The sequence below is a fragment of the Hylobates moloch genome, unplaced genomic scaffold (assembly GCF_009828535.3).
Source record: "Hylobates moloch isolate HMO894 unplaced genomic scaffold, HMol_V3 SCAFFOLD_10, whole genome shotgun sequence".
Taxonomy (NCBI): Eukaryota; Metazoa; Chordata; class Mammalia; order Primates; family Hylobatidae; genus Hylobates; species Hylobates moloch.
In genome coordinates this window covers 65,628,140-65,651,253 of record NW_026652285.1, presented here as the reverse complement: position 1 = coordinate 65,651,253, position 23,114 = coordinate 65,628,140, and the positions used below count along the sequence as shown (strand labels likewise).

The following is a 23,114-nucleotide window of genomic DNA, read 5'->3' as shown; positions in this document are numbered from 1 at the left end:
TTCTCTCCACAGAGGGCTCAGAATGAATCCAGGGAGCCCGCATGGCCCCGAAGGCTGCATGTGCTTCCAACTTCCCCTCACAAGGTGACAGCCATGTCCAAAGGCCCAGCCAAGGCCTCTCCTCCTGCTGCACAGGTGCCACGCCCTTCTCACCTCCACCCAAGGTCCTGCCCCCAGGATCACCTCCTCATCTTGGTCCAATGAGCCTACAGAGCAATGCCTGCCTCCGTTCCACCAATTCCCATGGGAACGTCAGAAAAGAAACATGTATTTTCAGAAGGAAACCAGAAACATAACTAAACACAGAACAGCAAAATTCCGGGGAATTCTAAACAGACAGAAAGCAGGTAAATCTGGACAGATCAAGGGAGAGATCAGAGTGAAAGTAAATGCAAGCCAAGACCCCTGGATCCTTCCGGAAAGGCCCAAAGAACGTCAAGCCAGACTCCAAAGCAGAGAGGAGAAGTGGGCGGCAGGATCGCGACACGGGTCATCTTGGGAAAAAAAATTACATCCCAAATGCAGCTGCACCCATGAGACCCTTCTTCCTCCATCAACCCGCCAGACCCCTCCCCACAGCACACACCCTCATGGGCCCCTTCATTCCAGTGTGGGACTGCGCAGTGACTATCACCACACGGCCAGGCAATACCCAGAGAAGCCATTGTCATGATGGGGCCAACCCAGAAAACAAATAATTCAGAGACCAACGGCAACTCCCAAAAAAATCTAATTAATGTTCCCATAAAGATTCAAGAAGTTGACACAAGTAAGTAAAATCAAGCTTCTATTTAGAAAGGAACACTCCAGAAAGAGCTCTTGCAAATTATCACAGGGATGGGGACTGCCCTTACTAACAAGCTCAGTGTTTTAGAAATAAGATATTCCATAATCCAATGAAACATTAAGTACAAAAAAGTTCATGTTTAATCCAGACAATAAAATGGAAACATGTTCTACTTATCAAAAACTATTCTTTAAGCCACGTGCGGTGGCTCACGCCTGTAGTCCCAGCTACTCGGGAGGCTGAGGCAGAGGATGGCTGGAGCCCAGAAGCTCAAGATCAGCCTGGGTAACACAGCAGGATCCCATCTCCAAAAAAATGGTTATTTATTTAAGTCAAGTCACAAACTGGGAAAAACTATTCTCAATACATATATCTGACAAAGGACTCAGATCCAAAATGTATACAGAACTCCTGTAATTTAATAATAAACATATAGAACAGATACTTCACCAAAGACACAGAAATGGCCAACAGCACACGGAAAGGGGCTGAGAATCATCAGTCGCTGGGAGAATGCCAACAAAGACCGCACTGAGATACACCCCACACCCACCAGAAGGGCTAAATTAAAAGATGGATACTGCCGAATGCGGTGGCTCACGCCTGTAATCCCATCACTTTGGGATGCCGTGGCGGGCAGATCACGAGGTCAGGAGATTGAGACCATCCTGGCTAATACAGTGAAACCCCATCTCTACTAAAAATACAAAAATTTAGCCGGCATGGTGGCGGGCACCTGTAGTCCCAGCTACTCAGGAGGCTGAGGTAGGAGAATGGCGTGAACCCAGGAGGCAGAGCCTGCAGTGAGCTGAGATTGCACCACTGCACTCCAGCCTGGGCAACAGAGCGAGACTCTGTCTCAAAAAAAAAAAAAAAAAGGTGGATACTTCCAGCTGCTGGGAGGCTGGAGAACAGTGGGCCCCACCTGGCACACTGCTACCAGGAGTTCAGGTGGCGCAGCCCTCAGAGGAGGGCTTGGCAGGGTTCACACCTGCTCTGTGTCCAGCCACTCCCCTCCCGGGATCCATCTGGGAGGAAGGAAAACATAAGTCCATAAAAAATGGACTTGGATATTGGAAGCAGCATAATTCATCATAGCCCCACCTGGAAACCACCAAAATGTTTGGGGCCAGGTGAATGAACCGTGCTGCACCCATCCAAATGGGACGATGGCTCAGCAGCAAAAAGGAGCACACTCCTGCCTCTCAGCAGCACAGGTGAAGGCCAAAAGCATCGGACTGAACAAAAGAAGCCAAACAAAAGAATATGTCTGGTAGGACCCCATCTTCATGTGAAACTCTGGAAAAGACAGACTAATATCTGGGGGATGCCATCAGAATAATGGTTACCTCTGGGGTGGGTAGAAGTGGGAGCCAAGAGATCTTGGGGTGGGGGGTGACGGAGAAATGTTCCACATCATAACAGAGCACGTGGGCTCCACCTCTATGTGCATTTGTCAGAGCTCAACTTGCACAGTTAAGTTCTGTGTGTTTCATTACATGTAAATTATCCTTCAATTTTTCATATGTAAAAACAAAAAAAAAAAAGGAAAAAAATCCAAAGACCAAATGAGAGAAGTAGAAGAAAGAAAACAGAAGAGAAACATTAAGAGACATGGAAGAACTGCCTGGAAGTCAAACTATGTCAAAAGGATTCTAAGAACAGACACCATGAAGTAGAAACAGATAGTAGAATAGCATTTCCCTGAGCTGGAAGGAGAACGATTTAGAATAAAATGGCCCACCAAGGCCAGGTCAGAGTAAATGAACAGCCCACCTCTAGGCTGTTCTAGTGAAATGTCAGAACCCCGAGCAAGTCCTACCTGCAAAGGAACAGCCCAGGTGGGCGGCGAGTCTAATCGGAGACACTGGGTGCAGGTGGTGGGGACAGTGTCCTCAAAGTGCTAACTCAGAATTCTATACCCTGTCAAACGGACACCAAGCCAGGCGGTCCAGACTCATTTTCAGACCTGCAGGAGCTCAAAGTTAACTTCCCATGCAGTCTAGGTGGAACAAGTTACTGGAAGAAATGTTTCCACAACACACAATACAACATAACACAACAGAAAGACATGTACCCAGGGTGACCCTCGAGGTCCCTGGGGGTGAAGGAAGCTGGAGAGGAGATGGCAGTGCTCAGCTAGGCCAGTTCGCCCAGGAAGCCTTCTCTGGGAAACAGCATGTCAGTTTACGATTCCCTTTCTGTGCGCCTAGTCCTTAATTTTAGAGGAAACTCACAGGATCATTTATAGCACAAGTTATTTTTGCCAGTATTTTAGCACCAACAGTAACGTGTAAAAGATTTCATTGTAGTTTCAGAGCAAAATGTTCACATTCTAAATGACTAAGAAAAAACGGGAAGTAGGGGGGCGTACCCTCCATGCACTACAGTCTTCATTTTTCACAGCAGTTACCTACTGAAGTTGATACATTTAAGACACGAAAGTCAGAAATGGTTAACAATGGTGCCTCTTAGAGGTGGGCTTGGAAGGGAAGAGGATCTCATTTTATATTCCACGCCACACGACTATTTTAATCAATGTGGCATATTGCTTGGTAATTTTTATGGCAGGGGAGATAGGGTCTCACTCTGTCACCCAGGCTGGAGTGCCATGGTGTGATCAAAGCTCACTACAGCCTCAATTTCCTGGGCTCAGGTGACCCTCCCACCTCAGCCTCTTGAGTAGCAGGGACTACAGGCACATGCTACCACACTGGCTAATTTTATTTTTTTAGAGATGGTGGTCTATGTTGCCCAAGCTGCTCTTGAACTCCTGGGCTCAACAGATCCTCCTGCCTTGGCCTCCCAAAAGTGCTGGCATTACAGGTGTGATCCACCATGCCCAGCCTGCTTGGTACTTTAACAGTCGGTTAGTGTGTCCCCCTCTGAGCCCTGCCCAGAGCCCACCTACACGGTATGCTGCCCCCACAGAGCCTGTCCACATCCTCATCACCTGTTTGCTGACCTCGGGTTGGCCTGCATTACAGGAGCAACTCCATGAACATCTGTGGACTGAATTCATTCATTAACCTACTAGGAAGGCTCACAGTCAACAAGCCAGGGCAGGAAGAATGCACCTGATCCCTAAGCGATTTCCAAATCCTACCAGGCTCACACGGTGCTTAAAGGTTTGGTGTTGAGTCGGAGGCGGGGGGCTCCTGGCTGCTCACTCAACGTGATACCCCTCCCTCCCAGACACTGGAGGGTAAGGTCAATCAGCACCAATCTTCCTCCTACCAAGTCCCCAGTGCTATGCAAATTCATGGCTCTTGTTCCCTCATAGTGGTGAAAATCAATCAGACGACAAAAGATTTAAGGCATTCTGGGACAATGCCAGCTCTTATTTGCTCTAGGAAAAAGGCCCTGTGGGTCACACACAGGCAAGGCAGGACAGCACCCTCCAAACCAGGCAGCAAAGCCCCTCAGGGGCTGCACGAGTCACACAGCCAGGGTGGTCAGAAGATTCCTGGTCCCAACGGGCCTTCCCAGCACCCCCAGGACACCTGGGAAACACACCAGCGGTTGCCTTCGGTGTTCAATGACAGCATCAGAGGTTCCTGCCCTGAACATGGCAGGGTGTCTGCAGGCAGCCCCCTCCTATGACACTTCAGGGCCACCTGCTCTGCCAGAACAGTCCCCAGTGGGCAACGGTTGGAGATGTCAGACTTACTAGGGGCACACTTGAGATTCCGTGGCATCCTCCTTTCAGCCAGGTAGGACCCTAAAATCCAACCCCTTGAAGGGGCAGAACTAGGTCCCACCAGGAGGTGAACCCCACACACACTCGGGCAGAGGAGAGTGCCCAGAACCAGCAAGACCGAGCCCTGAGAGACAAGCCTGCTGCGAGGCCTCGCTCCAGTTCCATGGGGCCGTAAATCAAAACCAAAGGAAGCCTGGAGCATCTCTGTCCACAACAGTCCCATGCACAGAGAACTGGCCTAGGACAGAGGCCCCAGGTGCAGGATGGGAGGGCATCAGGTCTCTGGTAGAGCTCAGGCCTAACCAAGGACTCATCTCCCTGTTACTTATGTGCTCACACCCAAAAGCCACGATATCCACAGGGACACACTGAGAAGACAGCATGAGACTTCCACCATGTATGTGTCCCCTTCTGTCCCCTCCACCCCTGGGAGGGTGTCCCCACTGCTCCAGGAGGCCCGGCATCCCCACACACTCCACGCACTCCTGGTGGGAAGAGCCTCCCTGCTACTCCCAGGTCCGGAAGATTTGAACCAGTCGACCCAAGCTGGAGACCAGCAGGCTCCTGCCCGCCCTTTCACCACAAAGTGGAGAGAGGGTCTGGGTCTGGTTCCAGAAGGACAGGGTTTGGCAAGTGCGCAGGAATGGCTGGTGCACAGCAAGCCACACCATCCCCCATGCTCTGTCTGGAGTCGCTCAGATAGTCACAGAGGCTCTGGGTGTGCGGAAAGGGCTGTTCACAACCCCATGGGAACGCAGCCAACAGATGAGAAAACCAATAAATATGCAACTACACACTGTGCCAAAAATTACCAGTCAGGGTACCCCTGCCCCCGAAGAAAAGCTCCAGTTTCAGGCAGCCTGGGGAGAAGGGCACCCCCTCACCCCACCTAAGGCATGGGCAGGTCTGGGGTCCCTGGAGGAAGCGGCCTCTGGGCAGGCATAATGTTTGAGCAGTGGGTGGTTTATGTCACTACAGGGCCAGGCAATGGGGCGCCACTTGGACAAGAGGCAGGCACTGGGCCTGGTCTGCAGCGAGTGTCAGTGGGCTCAGTGGAGCCATTTTGATGTCAACACCAGGCACCCGCCAGCGAAGGGGAGGCCTGACAGAGCTCTTCCACCTGCTGCCTCCAATATTCTCTGCTGGTCTTAAAACAAACTTACTTCCTTTAAATCCAAGTTCCCTCTTTAACCTCATCGTGAGCAACAAAATACACAACTGCATTGACAGGTGAGCCAGTGTGTGTTTTTTCTAATTCATGATTTTAAAAAGAATATCATGGCTGGGCACGGTGGCTCACACCTGTAATCCCAGCACTTTGGAAGGCCAACGCGGGCAGATCACCTGAGGTCAGGAGTTCGAGACCAGCCTGGCCAATGTGGTGAAACCTCATCTCTATTAAAAATACAAAATTAGCCTGGCGTGGTGGCAGGCGCCTGTAATTCCAGCTACTCGGGAGGCTGAGGCAGGAGAATCGCTTGAACCCGGGAGGTGGAGGTTGTAATGAGCCGAGATCGCACCATTGCACTCCAGCCTGGGCGACAAGAGTAAAACTCTGTCTCAAAAAAAAAAGAACATCATTATAAAGATGAACATTTTTCCCGACACCACCAAATAAAAGTGGCCAAGGAGTGTGAGGAGTCACAGACGGAGGCTGATGTGCCCCTAGAGTTGCCTGCAGAAAAGGGACCCTGACGCCAGTGACCTGTCCCAGATGCTGCCCTCCATCTGGGTGAGTGCAGCCAGGGAAAGAGGTGCCCAGTTGGGGGTGAGTCGGCGGCACTGGATTCTTCCCACATTCAGTCTTCTTTGTGAAGGGCTCCAAGAAGTTTACAATTCTCTGAGGCAGAAATCTGAACTTGAATATCTGGCCCCTGGTTGCTTTTGTAAATCATACTATTTTATTTAAAAAGGGAGGGAGGAATTATTAGCTGGGTGTGGTGGCACACGCCTGGTGTCTCAGTTACTTGGGAGGCTGAGATGGGAGAATCACCTGAGCCTGGCAGCAGAGGTTGCAGCTGAGCCAAGATCCTGCCACTGCACTCCAGCCTGGGGCACAGAGCAAGACCCTGCCTCAAAAAAAGGGAGTGGGGAGGGGCAGACGGAGCAGGGGAAGGTGCCAAGTGAGCTTTACTCTCTTAAAGGCCACCTGGGACCCTGCCGCCCCAACATACACACCGGTACTCACCCTGTCACCCACACACAGAAAGAAGGTGCCTGCTTGCCTCAGGGGTAAGCTGGCATGTAAAATGTGTCATCATAGGGTCAAACAGTTGTAAAAGATGCCATTTCCAGCATTTTATAAATGCTGACTTTTTAAAAATGTTCTTTGAAATGTTTCCCGTGGAACCCAAATGTCGGCCATCTGATGCCCTCCACCAGCTGTTTCTAAACACGTGAATAAACACGTCTCCAGCTCCAGCCAGGACGCACACCTCCATTCCCACGGAGCTGATGGACACGACGCAGCTCTTCCTGAAAGCCTCTCACTGACTGCCCTGCCACACTTCCCTGCCATCACATCATTCCTACTGGAATCTAGCTTTTCTTAGTTTCCTGCGATCATAAGACTCCAAGGACCAAAGGATTTTCTTCAGAACTGAATCACTACCATAAATTAGCAGTGCATAGTTGACCAAAGTAAAGAGATAACTAATTTTGTTGAAAGTGCCTCCGTTACCGAGCCAGATGGAGCTCTTGTGCCAATTACTTGGGGTGTCCGTGGGTGACTCTAAATCATGTCTAGAAGGAGGCAGGCCCAGCATCGTTCTGTCCACCTTCTGGTGTGGGGATGTTGAACTTTGAGAAAGCCTGATCCTGTCAGCCAGTAGACAGGTGGAGAGAGTCTGCCATGGCCTTGCCACGAACTCTCCACGCTCCCTCGAGCACGTACAAAACTCCAGCTGTCCTTCCCTGGGACCAGCTGGCAGCCGTGCCAGGGACTCCTCTAGATTTTACTGAACACATGCAATGGGGGTGGTGCCCGGTCCATACAGGTTCCCCATGCCAGCACCCAGCATAAGAGCCAGCAGCAAGGGGAGGTCCAGGGAAGGTCGGGGGTCCCCACCCACCTGCCTGTTAGGAAGCCCCCATGCCCAGCATGAGCATGGCAGGTCAGTTTTGGGACAGACCCTCTGTGCAGGGCCCCGCCCTCCCCACCGCAGGGCTCCAGTCACAGGGCAGGCTGCAGGACCCCTCCCCATCCCAGGCCCACCCATTACCCTCCATCGTGGGCAAAGACAGGGCCATCGTGGGAAGCCAGTGGAGCTGTCACCACGTGGCAGGGATGGGTGGGCAGCCCAGGAGGAGGGCAGGACCACAGAATGGAGCCATGAAGGCCAAGACAAAGAAGAGGACCAAAGGGGGACCCAGGTGGGTGGCCCAGACACATCAGGCACCCCTGAGGCAATGAACCATGACAGGGTGCAGCTGACAGGACTGTAGGCCACCTGGGGTCTGATGCTGAGGCAGCACAGGCAGGCAGGAGCCTTCCCAAGGTGCCCACTCCCTGGGCCCGCCACACCCACAAAGCCTCTCCCGGGACCTGACGCCTCACAGTCCAAAGACAAGATGTGGTCCTTCCTTCCAACACGAACCTCACCAGGGCTGGAAAGCCCCCAGACCCCTCCTCAGGCCACCCCATGGAGGTCTCCCCAGCTAGGGCCTCAGAAAGACCCAACCCTCTGCCCAACAGCAGCCGTGACACGCCGTCCAGTTAGTCTCTCTGCCCATCAGCTCCTGGCTGGGCTGCAGGGTCATCAACTCTACCTCACCAGGCCCCATCCCCCTTCACAAAACAGGAAAGGTCGGAGGTCTCCTCAGGGTTGGTGCAAGGCTGTGCTGACAGGTAGAGTTGCCCAGAACCGCAGCTGGCACAACCAGCCTCACCCTTGGCCTCTTCCTACCATGGCCCGTCCTGCACTGGTGTTGGGCAGAGTGGACAGAACAGGAAAGGCTATTCCAACCAGAGAGACGGAGTGGAACCTAGGCTCAGACACTAACCCTGCCTCTGAGCTCAGCTCTCCATCTGTGTAGTGGGCAGATAGCAGCACCCATCCCCCACAGTGTCCAGCCCTCAGCAAGTAATATGCACCCTGCGTGCACCCTCGTGGGCTCTGGGTGGTACACCTGCCTCCAGGGGAGGCCCAGCCTGCTGCAGATCAAGCAGACAGGACCTATGCTCATTCGCACCCTGGGGGAACCACTTTAAACAACCAAGACTCCCTCCCCCACAACCCTGCGGCCAGGGAACCCTGTCCTGGAGGAAGAGGGGATCCCCTTTGGTCCCAGGCCTCCAACACCAGGTGATGTCCCAGCCAGGAGGAGCCGGGCGCTAAGCAGGGTGGGGCCTGGACGCGCCTGCACTCTCCAGGCTTCCAGGGCAGGGGACCAAGGCCAGTGCCACCATCTGCACCTGCATTCAGCTGGATCAGAAATGACAGAGCCCAAGCGAGGAAGCAGGTGGGCAAGCTGGTGGCAACAGGTGGAGCTGAGCACATGGCATACGGGTGTTTTATTTACAAATAAATGTTTTAAAGCTTGCAGGGCTGACCTAGAGCTCCATAAAAGCAAAGGAGCCCCCACATAGCCTCTTCTACCTGAGCGACCCCACTCTCAGCACTGCAGGTCCCCTTATGGGCTAAGCCTCAGCCCACACTACCCCGAGCAGGCACCTGCCCAGCCCTCTGTGGACGGGGGTCTCCCCAAGGACCAGCATCCTTAAATGAAGACCACCAGCTAAAAGCCAATGACAAACTTGGAAACAATCCACACTTAATCCTTAACATTAGAGGTCTCTGAGGGGAAAGGGAAAGGGCTTCCTCCCTGGGATCCATATCCACACTTTTGGATGCAGGTATCCCTACTGCGGTCACAAGAACTGATGAGCATTTGTCCTTGTGTGCACTTTTTGAAAGAGAGGAGCAGGAGGGACTCGAGCCGAGCATCACCCAGGGCTGCCGCAGGCCCTCCAGGACAGTGGCCAGCCCCGCCCATGGCATGTTAACCAATGGGACTGGGGGTGTTGGTAGATACGGACCATTCACATTTGGGGGAAACGGCTCAGAAACCTACCTTGTCAGAGGGCCACCTCATCCCAAGGCACCTGCCATCAGGCTGGAGGGAGAGAGCTTGAACCCATGCCCCTCCCCTCCAGGGACATCCAGGTACCCTCCTCTCCTGCCTACAGGTGGGCTTAACACGGGCAGCTGAGGGGCAGAGGGACACAGGCCTGGCCCCTGGTCTCAGCCGCAAGTCCTGGTGCCATGTCACTGGGTGGCCACTCTCCTCTCCAAGGCCAGAGGTCAGCAGCTGCCCTGGCCCTGCATGAGTCCTGAGAGCCAATCTGTCACATCCAGCCTCCCCACGCCTGTCTGTTCTCCTTCGGAGGCAGGGGGAAGAGGGAGAGCCAGGCAAGGGGTCCCTGGGGCAGAGGGGTGCAGCCAACTCAGGACAACCAAATCCCAGGAAGCCAGGGCAGCCCTGGCCCTGACAGCAAGACAACCCAGACACACCCCCCCAACATGGACAGGCAGCTGTGCAGGCAGCAGACACTGTGTAGGGCCAGCCCAAAGGGGGAGGCCTTTCCTGTTCTCAAGGGAACACTGACGTTACTTCCTGACGGGGAAACGTCTGCTCGAACCCTCACCTCTGGACCAGAGCAGTGGTTCAACCACCCCAGGATGAAATGAAAATGGGGCCCTCCCAGTGGGCACAAAAGTGAGGAAGAGAAATCCCCATGGGGCCATCCCACCACAAAAACTTTCCTGATTGCAGGCCTGGCTCCTCCCCAGGAGAACACATCGGCACTCACCCAAGGTAACTGGGAGCACGGTGGGCACAGGCCAGGCGGCCACCCCTGCATCTGACCACACCATGTATCTGGTTTCTAGAAAGGGCCTGCCCCACCCCATGGCCACTTCCCGCAGGGACACCTAAAGATAGATTTGGATAGCACCAGGGACACAGGTCAGCAGGGTTAGCAGCTCCACCATCAAGAACAGCTCCTGTGGGGTGGGGCAGGCAGGGCAGCCCCAGGGCAAGGCCTGTGGAATCCTGTGGAGTTCCACAGAATTCTGAGGAGACAGCTGTAGAGGCCAAGCTACTGGGGTCTTCCTGCGGCTGCCCTGCCCCCACACAGGGTTCAAAGGCTCAGGGCACCCCAAGGTGGCAGTGGGTGAGGGTCTAACAGTCTGTGGAATATTTTGCACCCTCGAAGGCAGGCCCTTCCCCCCACCCCACCCCTCCAACATAGGGAAATACCCAGACCTGTAGCTCTGGGCACTGAGGAAGGGCTGGGCACTCTGGTGCCTGCTACTGTACAAGGCCCTGGTTCTGGCTCAGTCTTCTATGGCTACGCCCAGAATGAACTCATCTAGGCCTCACTTCCTTCCCTCTCCAGAGGCCCTAGGTGGCCCAAGCTATCACCAAGAGCTAAGATGACCTTGAAGGCCAGGCTACTAGGGTTCAAGGCCAGTGTTGGCCTCAGGTCAAGATGTCCGCTGAATAAACATGCGCCCAGGCACAAATATCTGTGGTGTCCCTCTAAGCCAGGAATGGCACCAGGCTGCTTGGCAGGGGAGTGGGGGCACAAACAGATGGCCCCAGCAGCATGAGATCAGGGCCACAGGAGGACCACGGAAGTGTAAAGCAGCGTGGGGGTAAGGTTAGGCCCCCCTGCCCATATCCGCTCCCCAATCCCATTAACTGACTCCTCAGTACCTCCCAGAACTGATGGCAAGAGCCTTGGGGACCACAACCAAGACGGCAGGTGCACAGCACACATATACCTGAAATAAACCTCAGCACCACTCATCCTTATGCCGCTGTTCTGACTCTTCTGGAGAAAAGGAAACCCCACACTCAGCACTGCTTCTCCCGCTAAAGTTGTGCGGCCTAAAACAGTAGCTACACATGTGGCTAATGAGCACTTGAAATCAGGCCAGTCCAGGTTGAGATGTTCTGTAAGTGCACAGTACATTGCAGCGATGTAGTATCTTCTTAAAGGATTTTTTGGGCTGGGCGCGGTGGCTCTCGCCTGTAATCCCAGCACTTTGGGAAGCCGAGGCAGGTGGATCGCGAGGTCAAGAAATCGAGACCATCCTGGCCAACATGGTGAAACCCCGTCTCTACCAAAAATACAAAAATTAGCTGGGCGTGGTGGTACACGTCTGTAGTCTCAGCTACTTGGGAGGCTGAGGCAGGACAATCGCTTGAACCTGGGAGGCAGAGGTTGCAGCGAGCCGAGATCTCGCCACTGCACTCCAGCCTGGCAACAGAGCGAGACTTCATCTCAAAAAAAAAAGATTTTTTTGAATCTTATTGATAATTTTATATTGATTGACATCAAAAACATAGTATTTTAGATATACTAAATTCTATCTGTTAAAATTAATTCCACCTGTTTTTTTAGTTCTTTTTGTTTGTTTTTTGTTTGTTGTTGTTGTTGTTTTGAGACCGAGTCTCACTCTGTCACCCAGGCTGGATTGCAGTGGTGCGATCTTGGTTCACTGCAACCTTTGTCTCCCCGGTTCAAACGATTTTCCTGCCTCAGCCTCCCGAGCAGCTGATACCACAGGTGCTCGCTACCATGCCTGGCTAATTTTTGTTTCTTGTTTTTTGATACAGGGTCTCACTCTGTCACCTAGGCTGGAGTGCAGTGGTGTGATCATGGCTCACTGCAGCCTCGACCTCCCAGGCTCAAGCAATCCTCCCACCTCGGCCTCCTCAGTAGCATCACACCCAGCTAATTTTAGTATTTTTTGTAGAGATGGGGTTTTGCCATGTTGCCCAGGCTGGTCTCAAACTCCTGGGCTCAAGCGATCCACCCACCTCAGCCTCCCAAAATGCTGGGACTACAGATGTGACCCACCACGCCTGGCTTCCACTTGTTCCTTTTATACTTTTAAAGTGACTGCTAAGCTGAAAATTGCACATATGGCTCACATTTGTGGCTCACATTACATTTCTATAGGACAGGAATGCCTTGGAGCATTAGCACTAAGGAGTAGACTAAAAGCAGAGAAGCAGGGCAGAACTTCAGCAGTCTAACAGGGCTGGGAAGACAGCAATCAGAGCCTAGAGCCTGCCAAGGAAGAGAGGCCTTGGTAGACGTGCAGGCTTTCAGATTAGCCCTTCCAGAAGGACTGTATACTAGAAGGCTGGATAAAACAGAACAGACCAACCAGCCCTGACAGGGGCTGAAACACAGCTTTGAATCAGTTCAATTCCAGACTGAGTTAATATGATTTGCTCTTATTCTGCTGCCTACTAGAGGCAGTAAAAAGTAAATCTCTAGTGAAAGACAAAATCACCCAGAGCCTCAAATATGTCCACAATTTCTAAACACATCAATAAAAAATGACCAAGAAGATCAGGAGACAAGACCAAATGATGAAAAATAAAAATAAAAGAAGAAAAACAAGAGACGATAACAACAAATTCCCAGGAGATCCGAATATTGCAGTTATCAGACACAGACTTTAAAATTTGTGTGAAATTAAAATTAGTGTAACATTAGTATGGTCCAAAAAATAGCAGGACAAATAATTTCACCAGAACTAAAATCTATGAAATCAGAAACAAATGGAAATCTAGAACTAAAAAGTAAAATTAAACCCATCTATTGAGTTCAACAGCAGATTAGACATAGGTGAGAAGAGGATTAGCAAACTGGAAGGCAGTAGAAAATAAACGAACTGAAACATGGACAAATGCATATGAAAAAGAAAATTAAAAACTTATAGAAGACAAAGGGGAAGGTCCAACCTATGTGTAAATGGGGTTCTGGAAAAAAGGGTATAAATAATGAAATCGAAACATTATTTTAAAAATAAGGCCAGGTGCAGTGGCTCATGCCTGTAATCCCAGCACTACGGGAGGCCCAGGTGGATCACCTGAGGTCAGGAGTTCGAGACCAGCCTGGCCAACATGACAAAACCGTGTCTACTAAACATGCAAAAATCAGCTGGGCATGGTGGCTAGCACCTGTAATCTCAGATACAGTCAGGGAGAATTGCTTGAACCCAGGAGGCAGAGTTTGCAGTGAGCCGAGATCACGCCACTGCACTCCAGCCTGGGCAGCAGAGCAAGACTCTATCTCTAAAAATAATAATAATAAATAAAAATAATACCCCAGTTTGTGACCAGCTTGGGCAACATAGTGAGACTCCATCTCTACAAAAAAATTAAAACAGCTGGGCATAGTGGCGCATGCCTGCAGTTCCAGCTACTCAGGAGGCTGAGATCAGAAGATCATGGGACCCCAGGGGTCTTAGACTGTAGTGAGCTATGATTACACCACTGCACTCCAGCCTGGGTGACAGAGCAAGGCCTCATCTCTAAAATAATAACAATAATAATGCCACCACATTTTCTAAAATTGAAGCAAGACACCCATAGATTCAAGAAGTGCTAAAAGCTCCAAGCAGATTAGATACAAAGAAAGCCACACCTGGGCACGTTACAGTATAAAACTCCTAAAAATCAAACACAAAGAGAATATTTTAAACTCAGCAAAGGGTGGGGGAGGGGCACTACCTTCCAAGGGGCAGCAAGTAGACTGACAGCTGACCTCAACAGAAACCATGTAAAATGACTATGCAACAACATCTCAAAGTGATGAAGAGGCCAGGTGCGGTGGCTCATGCCTGTAACCCCAGCACTTTGGGAGGCTGAGGCAGGCAGATCACTTGAGGTCAGGAGTTGAAGACCACCCTGGCCAACATGGTGAAACCCCGTCTCTACTAAAAATACAAAAATTAGCCAGGCATGGTGGTGTGCACCTGTAATCCCAGCTACCTGGGAAGCTGAGGCAGAAGAATCACTTGAACCCGGGAGGCAGAGGTTGCTGTGAGCCGAGATCATGCCACTGCACTCCAGCCTGGGCCACAGAGCAAGACTCCATCTCAAAATAAATAAATAGATAAATTAAATTTAAAAATAATAAAGTGATGATGAAGAAAAAACTATAAATCTCAAATTCTGTATCCAGCAAAATTATTCTTTAAATAAGAATAGGGACCCTTTTAGACAGAGACAGCAGTGGCAGCAAATGCGTACTAAATGGAATACAAAGGGGAAAACTTCAGGTAAAGGGAAAGTGGTGTGAGACGGAAACGCAAAAAAGAACAGAAAGCAATGGAAAGGATAAATGCAACAGTCATTGTCACTCTCTGCTAGTATTAACTGTACAAAAGAACAATTTAATAATGTCATATGGGACATAAAAGACACGGAGGGTTAAATTACACAACAGTACACAAAAAGCAGGGGTGGGTAAGAGGAGTGGGTAAATGGAGTTCAAATGTCTTAAGATGCTTATACTGCCCACGATGTGGTAAAGTGCTAGTTTATATTAAACTTCAAACTTTGGATACATGTTGTAATCTTCAGCATAACCACTAAATTTTTGTTTTGTTTTGTTTTTGAGATGGAGTTTTGCTCTTGTTGCCCAGGCTGGAGTGCAATGGTGCGATCTCAGCTTACCGCAACCTCTGCCTCCTGGGTTCAAGCGATTCTCCTGCCTCAGCCTCCCGAGCAGCTGGGATTACAGGCATCCGCCACCATGCCTGGCTAATTTTGTATTTTTAGTTGAGATAGGGTTTCTCCATGTTGGTCAGGCTGGTCTTTAACTCCCGATCTCAGGTGATCTGCCGGTCTCAGCCTCCCAAAGGGCTGGGATTACAGGCGTGAGCCACCATGTCCAGCCAAGACTAAAAATTTATAAATGAATCTATAACAAATTTTGTAAGTGCAAACTCAAAATTGCCCAAAGATTCATGAATAGCTCGTCTAGTTACAGGGCAGCCACATCTGAGAATACACATTGGTTGTTAAAATTACCGTTACATGGATACATGAGTATGTGATAAAATAATGACCAAAAATTATAAATGAAGTAAAGTGAAATAAAATGACAGGTGGAATGAGCACAACTCACAGAGCCCACCACCCCTGCCCTCTTGTCACCTGCTACCCTGCCCTCCTCAACTGTCCAGCTTCAGGGCCCAGGCCTCCCAGGACATGCCCATTGCGGAAGCACAACCATCCTTGTTGCTCCAATCTACTCTGGGAAGACGGCTCTTATATCCCGTCTTATATCCCGGCTCTTATATTCCCAAGATCAGAAGAGGATCTCAAGTATAACACAGAGCTCAGGTCTCAGTCAGTGCCCTCTCCCTGGAAGTAGGCCGATACACAAATGAGGGAAAAGCCATCTCTCCTCCTCGACTGAGACTAGAAAAGCTCAGGTCTGGTGCCCACGGGGACTTCTCCACCTCCACCTATGACATTTCACATTCAAAGAGTGGGAACAGCCCCAAGGCGGAGTCCAAAATTCTGAGTCCAAGCATCCCAAGAACACACACCCTGGAGAGCCCAAGTTTGAAGAGTCTTTTTCTCACTCACACCCGGAGATGAAGAAACACTCCTTCCTCCACACCTTCCTCTCTCTCTTAAACAAATATCTGCCAGTGGTCATGACCTACTGGGCAGCCACACACTGGGCCCATGAAGGTGACCTTGAGACAGGACTTCTACCCTGAGGGCTCAGTCCTATGAGCCCTGCATGTCGATGCTGCTCCCATTTTACAGAGAGGGAGTGGGGACACAGACAGGCTCAGCAGCTTAGCAAGGGGCAGGCCGGACCTTGAACCTCAGCAGCCTGACTGTGGCTGCCTCCCCATCATGTGCCCCTGACCACAGGCCACTCTGGGGGCCATAGGGAGGGAGAGGAGGGCCTGGCTGAAACAACACAGCCGGGGTTTATCCTGGAAGGCTCAAGATAAGAGCCTCGGAGCAGGCAGGGTGAGTTGTCACCTGTCAGCCAGATGGATGGGGCTGGGGCAAGCCTCTCTGGGATGCTGTCGTGCTGGGGGGCCACTCACACACTGTGACTCCATCAGGCAGTCAAGCCACACCAAGCCTGGCAACAGAATCCACTCTATGCATGACTAACCTATCCTTATCCCAACATCCGGCTGCTGGCTTTGCTGAAACCTAGAGTAGCCCGGGAAGAAAGGGAATGGAATCTCTCCATTTTGTAATTTCCTGCAGGGTCTGGGTACACCTCCCACAGTTGAAGAGTTAAAATTAGGTGAATGAATGAATAAGCCAGTGAATAAACAACTAATGAATGAGGAATGATGAGTGAGGGAACCGATGATGAATGAGTAGATGAATAACTGAATGGTGAGCAAACGAGTGAATGAGTCAATGAGTGAGTGAATGTGTGAGTGTGTGAATGAGTGAGTGAATGGGGTAGATGAGTGGATGAGTGAGTGAGTGAATGTATGAGTGAGTGAATGAATAGATGAGTGAGTGGATGGGAGTGAATGAGTAGATGAGTGAGTGAGTGAGTGACTGAATGTGTGAGTGAGTGATGAGTAGATGAGTGAGTGAATAAGTGGACCAAAAAGTGACTGAGTGGATGAGTGAGTGAGTGGATGAGAGTGAATGAGTGAGTGGATGAGTGAGTGAGCGAGTGAGTGAATGAGTAGATGAATGGTGAATGAGTAGATGAGTGAGTGGATGGGAGTGAATGAGTGGGTGGGTGAGTGGATGAGTGGGTGGGTGAGTGAGTGGATGGTGGTGAGTGAGTGAATGGATGAGTGAGTGAATGGATGAGTGAGTGGATGGGAGTGAATGAGTGGGTGGGTGAGTGGATGAGTGGGTGGGTGAGTGAGTGGATGAGTGAGTGGATGGGAGTGAATGAGTGGGTGGGTGAGTGGATGAGTGGGTGGGTGAGTGAGTGGATGAGTGAGTGAATGTGTGAGTGGATGAGTGAGTGAGTGAATGAGTGAGTGAATGGGTGAGTGAGTGATGAGTAGATGAGTGAGTGAATAAGTGGACCAAAAAGTGACTGAGTGAGTGGATGAGTGAGTGATGATGGATGAGGATAGGATGAGATCAAAATGACGAAAAAGAGATGATGATGAGATGACGGATAGATGATGGAATGAGTGAATGAGTAAATGTGTGAGTGTGTGAATGAGTGAACGTATGAGTGAGGGAATGTGTGAGTGAATAAGTGAGTGGATGAGTGAGTGAATGAGTAAATGTGTGAGTGTGTGAATGAGTGAATGTATGAGTGAGGGAATGTGTGAGTGAATGTATAGTGAGTGAATGAATGTGTGAGTGAATGAATGAGTCAGTAAAGAAGGGAGGGAGTGAATGAGTGAATGATATGAGCACATGAGGGTAGACATCCTCTGGGACGTGTTCTCCTGGAAGCCACTGACGTCCCTGGGGCTCCCATAGCAGCCCTGTGATGATGAATGTGTGAGAGATGAGATAAAATGTATGAGGAGATAGGATGATGATGAAGATAAAGAAGGATTGTAAGGATAACTATGATGAGGAATGTGTGGAGAAAATGATGGATGATGATGTGGAAGAGATGAGAGGATGGAGGATGATGATGAAGATAAATTGTGATGTGTGAAGATAAGATGATGAGGAATGAGATGAAATTATGGATGAGATGAAGAAAAATGTGATGTGTGAAGATGATGTATGAAGAGGAATGTGATGAATGTATATGATGAAGAATGTGTGATGAAGAATTGATCATAAGTGAATGATATGAGCACATGAGGGTAGACATCCTCTGGGACGTGTTCTCCTGGAAGCCACTGAAGTCCCTGGGGCTCCCATAGCAGCCCTGGACACACCCTTGAGACCCAAAGGAGGGCGGGTCTATGTCTGTGCTGGCCTCACACAGCCTGGGACATAAAAGAGACAATGAACAACTGGAGAACAAATGACCATGATGGTGCCCTGGACCCTGAAGCGGGAGAGACCGGCCCTCAGGCAGCAGGCCTGCCCATCTCGCCCTCTACTCAGAGGCCCAGAAGGGCAGAGAGCCCTCACCTGCTCAGGGATGCAGAGTGGAGCCTGCAGGCTCACAAGGAAGGGGCCTGGTATGATCTCAGCAGGCTCAGGAGGTGGACAGATCTGAGTGAGAACACAGGTCACAAGGCTGATGCAGGGCAGGCTTGAGTGCCCCAGCACCCATGTGCACAGAAAGGCGAGTTCCCCAGCACCTGGGTTCAATGGGCCCAGAGGCAGCTGCAAACAGTGGGGTCCCACTCGCTCCCCTGACAGCCGCCCCGACCCAGCTCCACAGCTTGGCAGCCAGTGGTCTGCCCTGGGCTCACACTGTGGCCAGCGCCCCTAGTCACCCAGCAAGGGCCCAACAGTGAGCAAAGCCCCAGCCCCCATCCCTGCCCACCCTGCCCATCCCTCACACCTCCATCAGCACAAATAGCCCCACCTCCCTCGACACCCCACTGTCCTCCTCAAATCTCAGGAGCACCACAGCCCACATCCCTGGGGTGGGAACGCTTACTGCAGAGAGGCAGGGAAGTCACTCACGTGGGGACAGTACATGAGGCCGTCGGCGGATCAGCCACACCAGCCATGGGCCCTGCTCACCCAAGCGGGCCATCCTCACAGTGGGGCCCCAAAGAGGGGAACCCCCAACTCCCCACCACAGCATGGAAATGCATCTTCCATCTCTCCCAGGCCACAGAGAGGTCATGATATTGGTGCCCACAGGTGTGGGGCTCCTCCCTGGCCATGCTGTGGGGGTGTCCCACCAATCCCCCAGTCAGAGTGGGGGCACAGGCACCATGATAGACCAGCCCCACTCGCTTCCTGGAGGATGACATGGAGAATCCCCCCGGGATCCTAAGGGAAGGGCGGGCTTGGACCATCAGCAATGGTGACTTTCAGCACTCACTTCACCCTGCCTTGAGGCACCCAGAGAGGCCACACAGCCAGTGCCACCAGCAGGCCTGGCTCAGAGGCCCCAGTCCCCTTCCACCACATGCAGGGTTGTTCCTTCCACCCAAGCACAGCCCTGGGAGCTGCCCCTTCTCCTCTGAGCTGTTTCTCCTCAATAGCACCCCAAAACCCTACAGAACCCCCTCTGAAGTGGTAAAAACAAACCAAGACCAGAAGAATCCCAGATGTTCCAAATTAAGGTTCCCGAGGCCTCAGCCAGGGTCTTGGACACGAGGGAGAGGGGACTGAGGTCCACCTCAGGCTGCAAGACCTGTCCTGTCTCAAAGGCACACAAGGGCTGAGGTGTTCCATGTGCCACCCCAATGGAGAGCAAGCAGCCCCAGCCCACAGCTGTCCTGCCACACACGTGGTGGGTGAAGGTGGGGAGCAGGCACAGAGACCAGCATGTCCCGGCCTTGCACCAGTGTGCCTTGAGGTACCACAGGCCTGTCCTGTGGCATACAGCCCCAGGAGATCACCATGGACTCCGTACCCCAGGGAGGCCACCAGGTGCTCACACCTACCTGGGGTGGAGCTGGCCCCACCACCACATTCCCCTGCTCAAAGGTCTATGTCCTTCTGCTCAGCTGTTTTTTTTCCAGGAAATCATTTGGAAGAAAAAAAGCTATTCCCAAGGGTCTTCAAGACCACAGTTTCACAGGAGAGCTGCAACCTCTTGGTTGGATCATAAAGGAAAATCTCAACAATGAGGCTGCTCTGCCAGGGCACCAAGCACCCCTGGAGCTGTGGTCACCAAGACACCATCAGAGGGAGGGGCTCTGCTGCACGCATGTGAATGCACAAAGAACACACACAACTTGTAGAACATGCACACTCACAGAATCCATGTGGAGGACACATGCATTCACAGAACACACATGAAGAACATGCACATACACAGAACACACATGCAGAGCACACACAGCCACAGAACATGCACACGGAGGACATGCGTACATGCAGACAACACACAGAACACACACACATGAAGAACACACAGAACACACACAAAAAACACACAGGACAAACACACACAAAGAACACACAGAACACACACAAAGAACACACAGAACACACACATACGAACACAGAACACGCACGCACAACAAACAACACACACACAAAGAACACGCACACAAAAAACACAGAACACATGCACACACGAAGAACATACACAGAACACATGGACACACAAAGAACACAAAGAACACACTGACACACGAACGCACACACGAAAAATACACAGAACACACACAAATACACAGAACACACACAAGAACATGCACACACGAACACACACATAACACGCAAGAACACAGAACAGGCAGACACACAGAACACATGCACACACGAAGAACACACAGAACACATGCACACACAGAACATATGCACATGGAGAACACGTACATGTGCAGAACACGCACACACAAAACACACGTACATGGAGAACACACCGAATACACACATGTGCAAAACACATGCACACAGAACATGCGCACACAAATACACATAACGTACACACAGAGAACACACATGCACACAGAGAACACATGCACATGGAGAACACGTATACATGGCGACACATGCACACAGAAAACATGCACACAGAGAAACCAGCCAAATGGGAGAACAAAAATGAGGCCTCCCTTTCAGCCTGGGCGACAAGGGTGTGGGTGGTTCTCCTTTCTCTACAAAAACATGTTACCTCTATTGTTTTCAAAATATTTCTCAGAAGAATATAAAGTGAGAGGGCGGCAGATAACATGAACACAAAAACTCCACTTTCAGTGGAAACATCCGGTTCCAGCATGGTGGTGTGATAAGGGACACCCATCTCCAAAGCCGGTAATTTGGACCTGGGGACGTCCCCTGCTCCAGGCTCCGCCACAGTGAAACCAACCAAAACTGAGATGCTTGTGTGTTCTGTCTGGGAATCGTCACTGCAGCATTATTTATAATAGCAAGAAAAGCCAGGCACCGGAGGCAGGGCCTGGGGAGGAGATGAAGGTCCTCAGGGCAGTCACGAAGCCCCTGGACAAGGAGGAAGGGAGCAGGCAACAAGATGCTGCGTGGAAGGGGCAGGATACGAAGCTGTCCCCCTAAAGTCCACAGGCACGAGAACGGAACTGTGAATGAGAACGGTGGCTGTGTTCTCTCCGAACCCACGGGAATTTTTTTTTTTTTTCCTTTCCTGTACTTCCCAAATTCTTTGCAATCTACTGAACTTCACAAAACTAAAAACAGACAGCGCCTGGAGAGGGCGTGGGTGCCGGCAGCAAGCGAGCCTCCCTGTTGCAGGCACCGCGATCCTGGCCCGTGACTTAGGCCAGCAGCAGAGCACTGACAGTGAGGCTATTTTCATTTCCACAGTGAGGTTACCATGGAGTTTAATTTCCTCAAGTGCTCCCTCGGGCATCTGTTCTATAAATGGCTTTGGGGTTTGCACCAAATACACTCACTGGAGACAGGATAACCAATTCTGTAAAGCACGCAAACCCCAAATGCTTCTGCCTGAGCTTCCAACCAGCCTGTTGGGCTCCTCCTGAAGGGTCCAAAAAAGGAGGGGCTGGCCTGATCACCCTGGGCGTGCACTGGACACCTACTGCATGCTGACCGGGAGGTCATGAATGACAGATGCGCACCCTCCTCAGGGGCTGGTAGGGAGCTGAGGGTCTGCTGCCTGTAGCAGAATGGTGGACAAGGCCCCTCCCCGCCCCGCAAGAGATCTGGGCAGGTCAAACCCACGGCTCTGCAACTTAGGAGTGCTATTCGAGCCTGAGCATTTTAGAACAAGGTAAAGGACATACGGGAGACCCTGATAACTAACTAGGGGTGGGAAGTGAGGTTTGTCAGGCATCCTCTACTTTCTGGTCTGCTTGTAAGTACCCATGATAACGGGTTAATAATAATGCCTGGGGGTTCTAGCCTCAGCTTCCTGCACAGCTGGCCTGATGCCCCAGGATATTATCCCCTGGGGGCAGCCTCTCTGCTCTCCAAGGAAGCCTGACGGGAGTGGGCATCACAAACAGCCCCAAGGCACCCCTCCAAGCTGGGAGCTGTCCTCCTCACCCAGCAGATAAAGAGACAGGGCCAGGGAGTCCTCCACATTCCCAGAGGGTGGCAGAGCCAGAACAAAACACACTGCCTCCCCTCTCCATGTCCAGCCCTCAGTAACCCCAGCTGCTGCACACCAAGCCGCTACCACAGTGCATCCCCAGAAAAACCTACAAACACGAGGAAAGACCTGCCTCAGGGAAGCAGGTATCACTCTAGACCTGGATTCTGGCTGCCCTCCCCAAGAGGGCACAGCCTCCTCCTGTCCATCCCCCAAACTCGGGGCCCTGATGGCAGCAGAAGCATTGGGGCCCATGGTCAACACTCACTCCGCAAGGGCAGGCCAAGCACGTGTCTGCCCGGTGCTGTCTCCTGGGACAGGCCCGCCCACCTCCCCCAGTCATGCAGCCACCACCCTCCACGGTGTTGTCCCATCCAAGGACACTAAATATGGCTGCCTAGAAATCCACTCCTACCCCCAACCAGAACTCCCCAGTGCATCCAGGGCTAGGGTGGCGCAAGCCACATGCTTCTCAGGGTCTCCTGGGTCCCGGGGCAGGGACTGGGGCCAGGGCAAGTGCATGCCAAATGCTGTGCCCTCAGCCACCAAGGCCAGGGTGGTGAAGGGGTGGGGGTTTCCCCCAGCACCCTAGGTCCACGTGCCAGGGTCACTGCAGGCGACCCTTGGTAACTCCCTGTACCCACCTCAGCCTGTCCACCAGCACCAGAGGGCTCAAAAGAGACAGCCCCAAACCCCAAAGAAATGGGGCCCTGCATGTTAGGAAAAAG

General features: G+C 51.6%; 1 protein-coding gene across 1 annotated transcript in view; it reads right to left on the bottom strand.

Annotated features, from left to right (window-relative positions):
* Positions 1 to 23,114, bottom strand: part of WNK2 (WNK lysine deficient protein kinase 2) — a 133,213-nt gene that overhangs the window by 89,677 nt on the left and 20,422 nt on the right.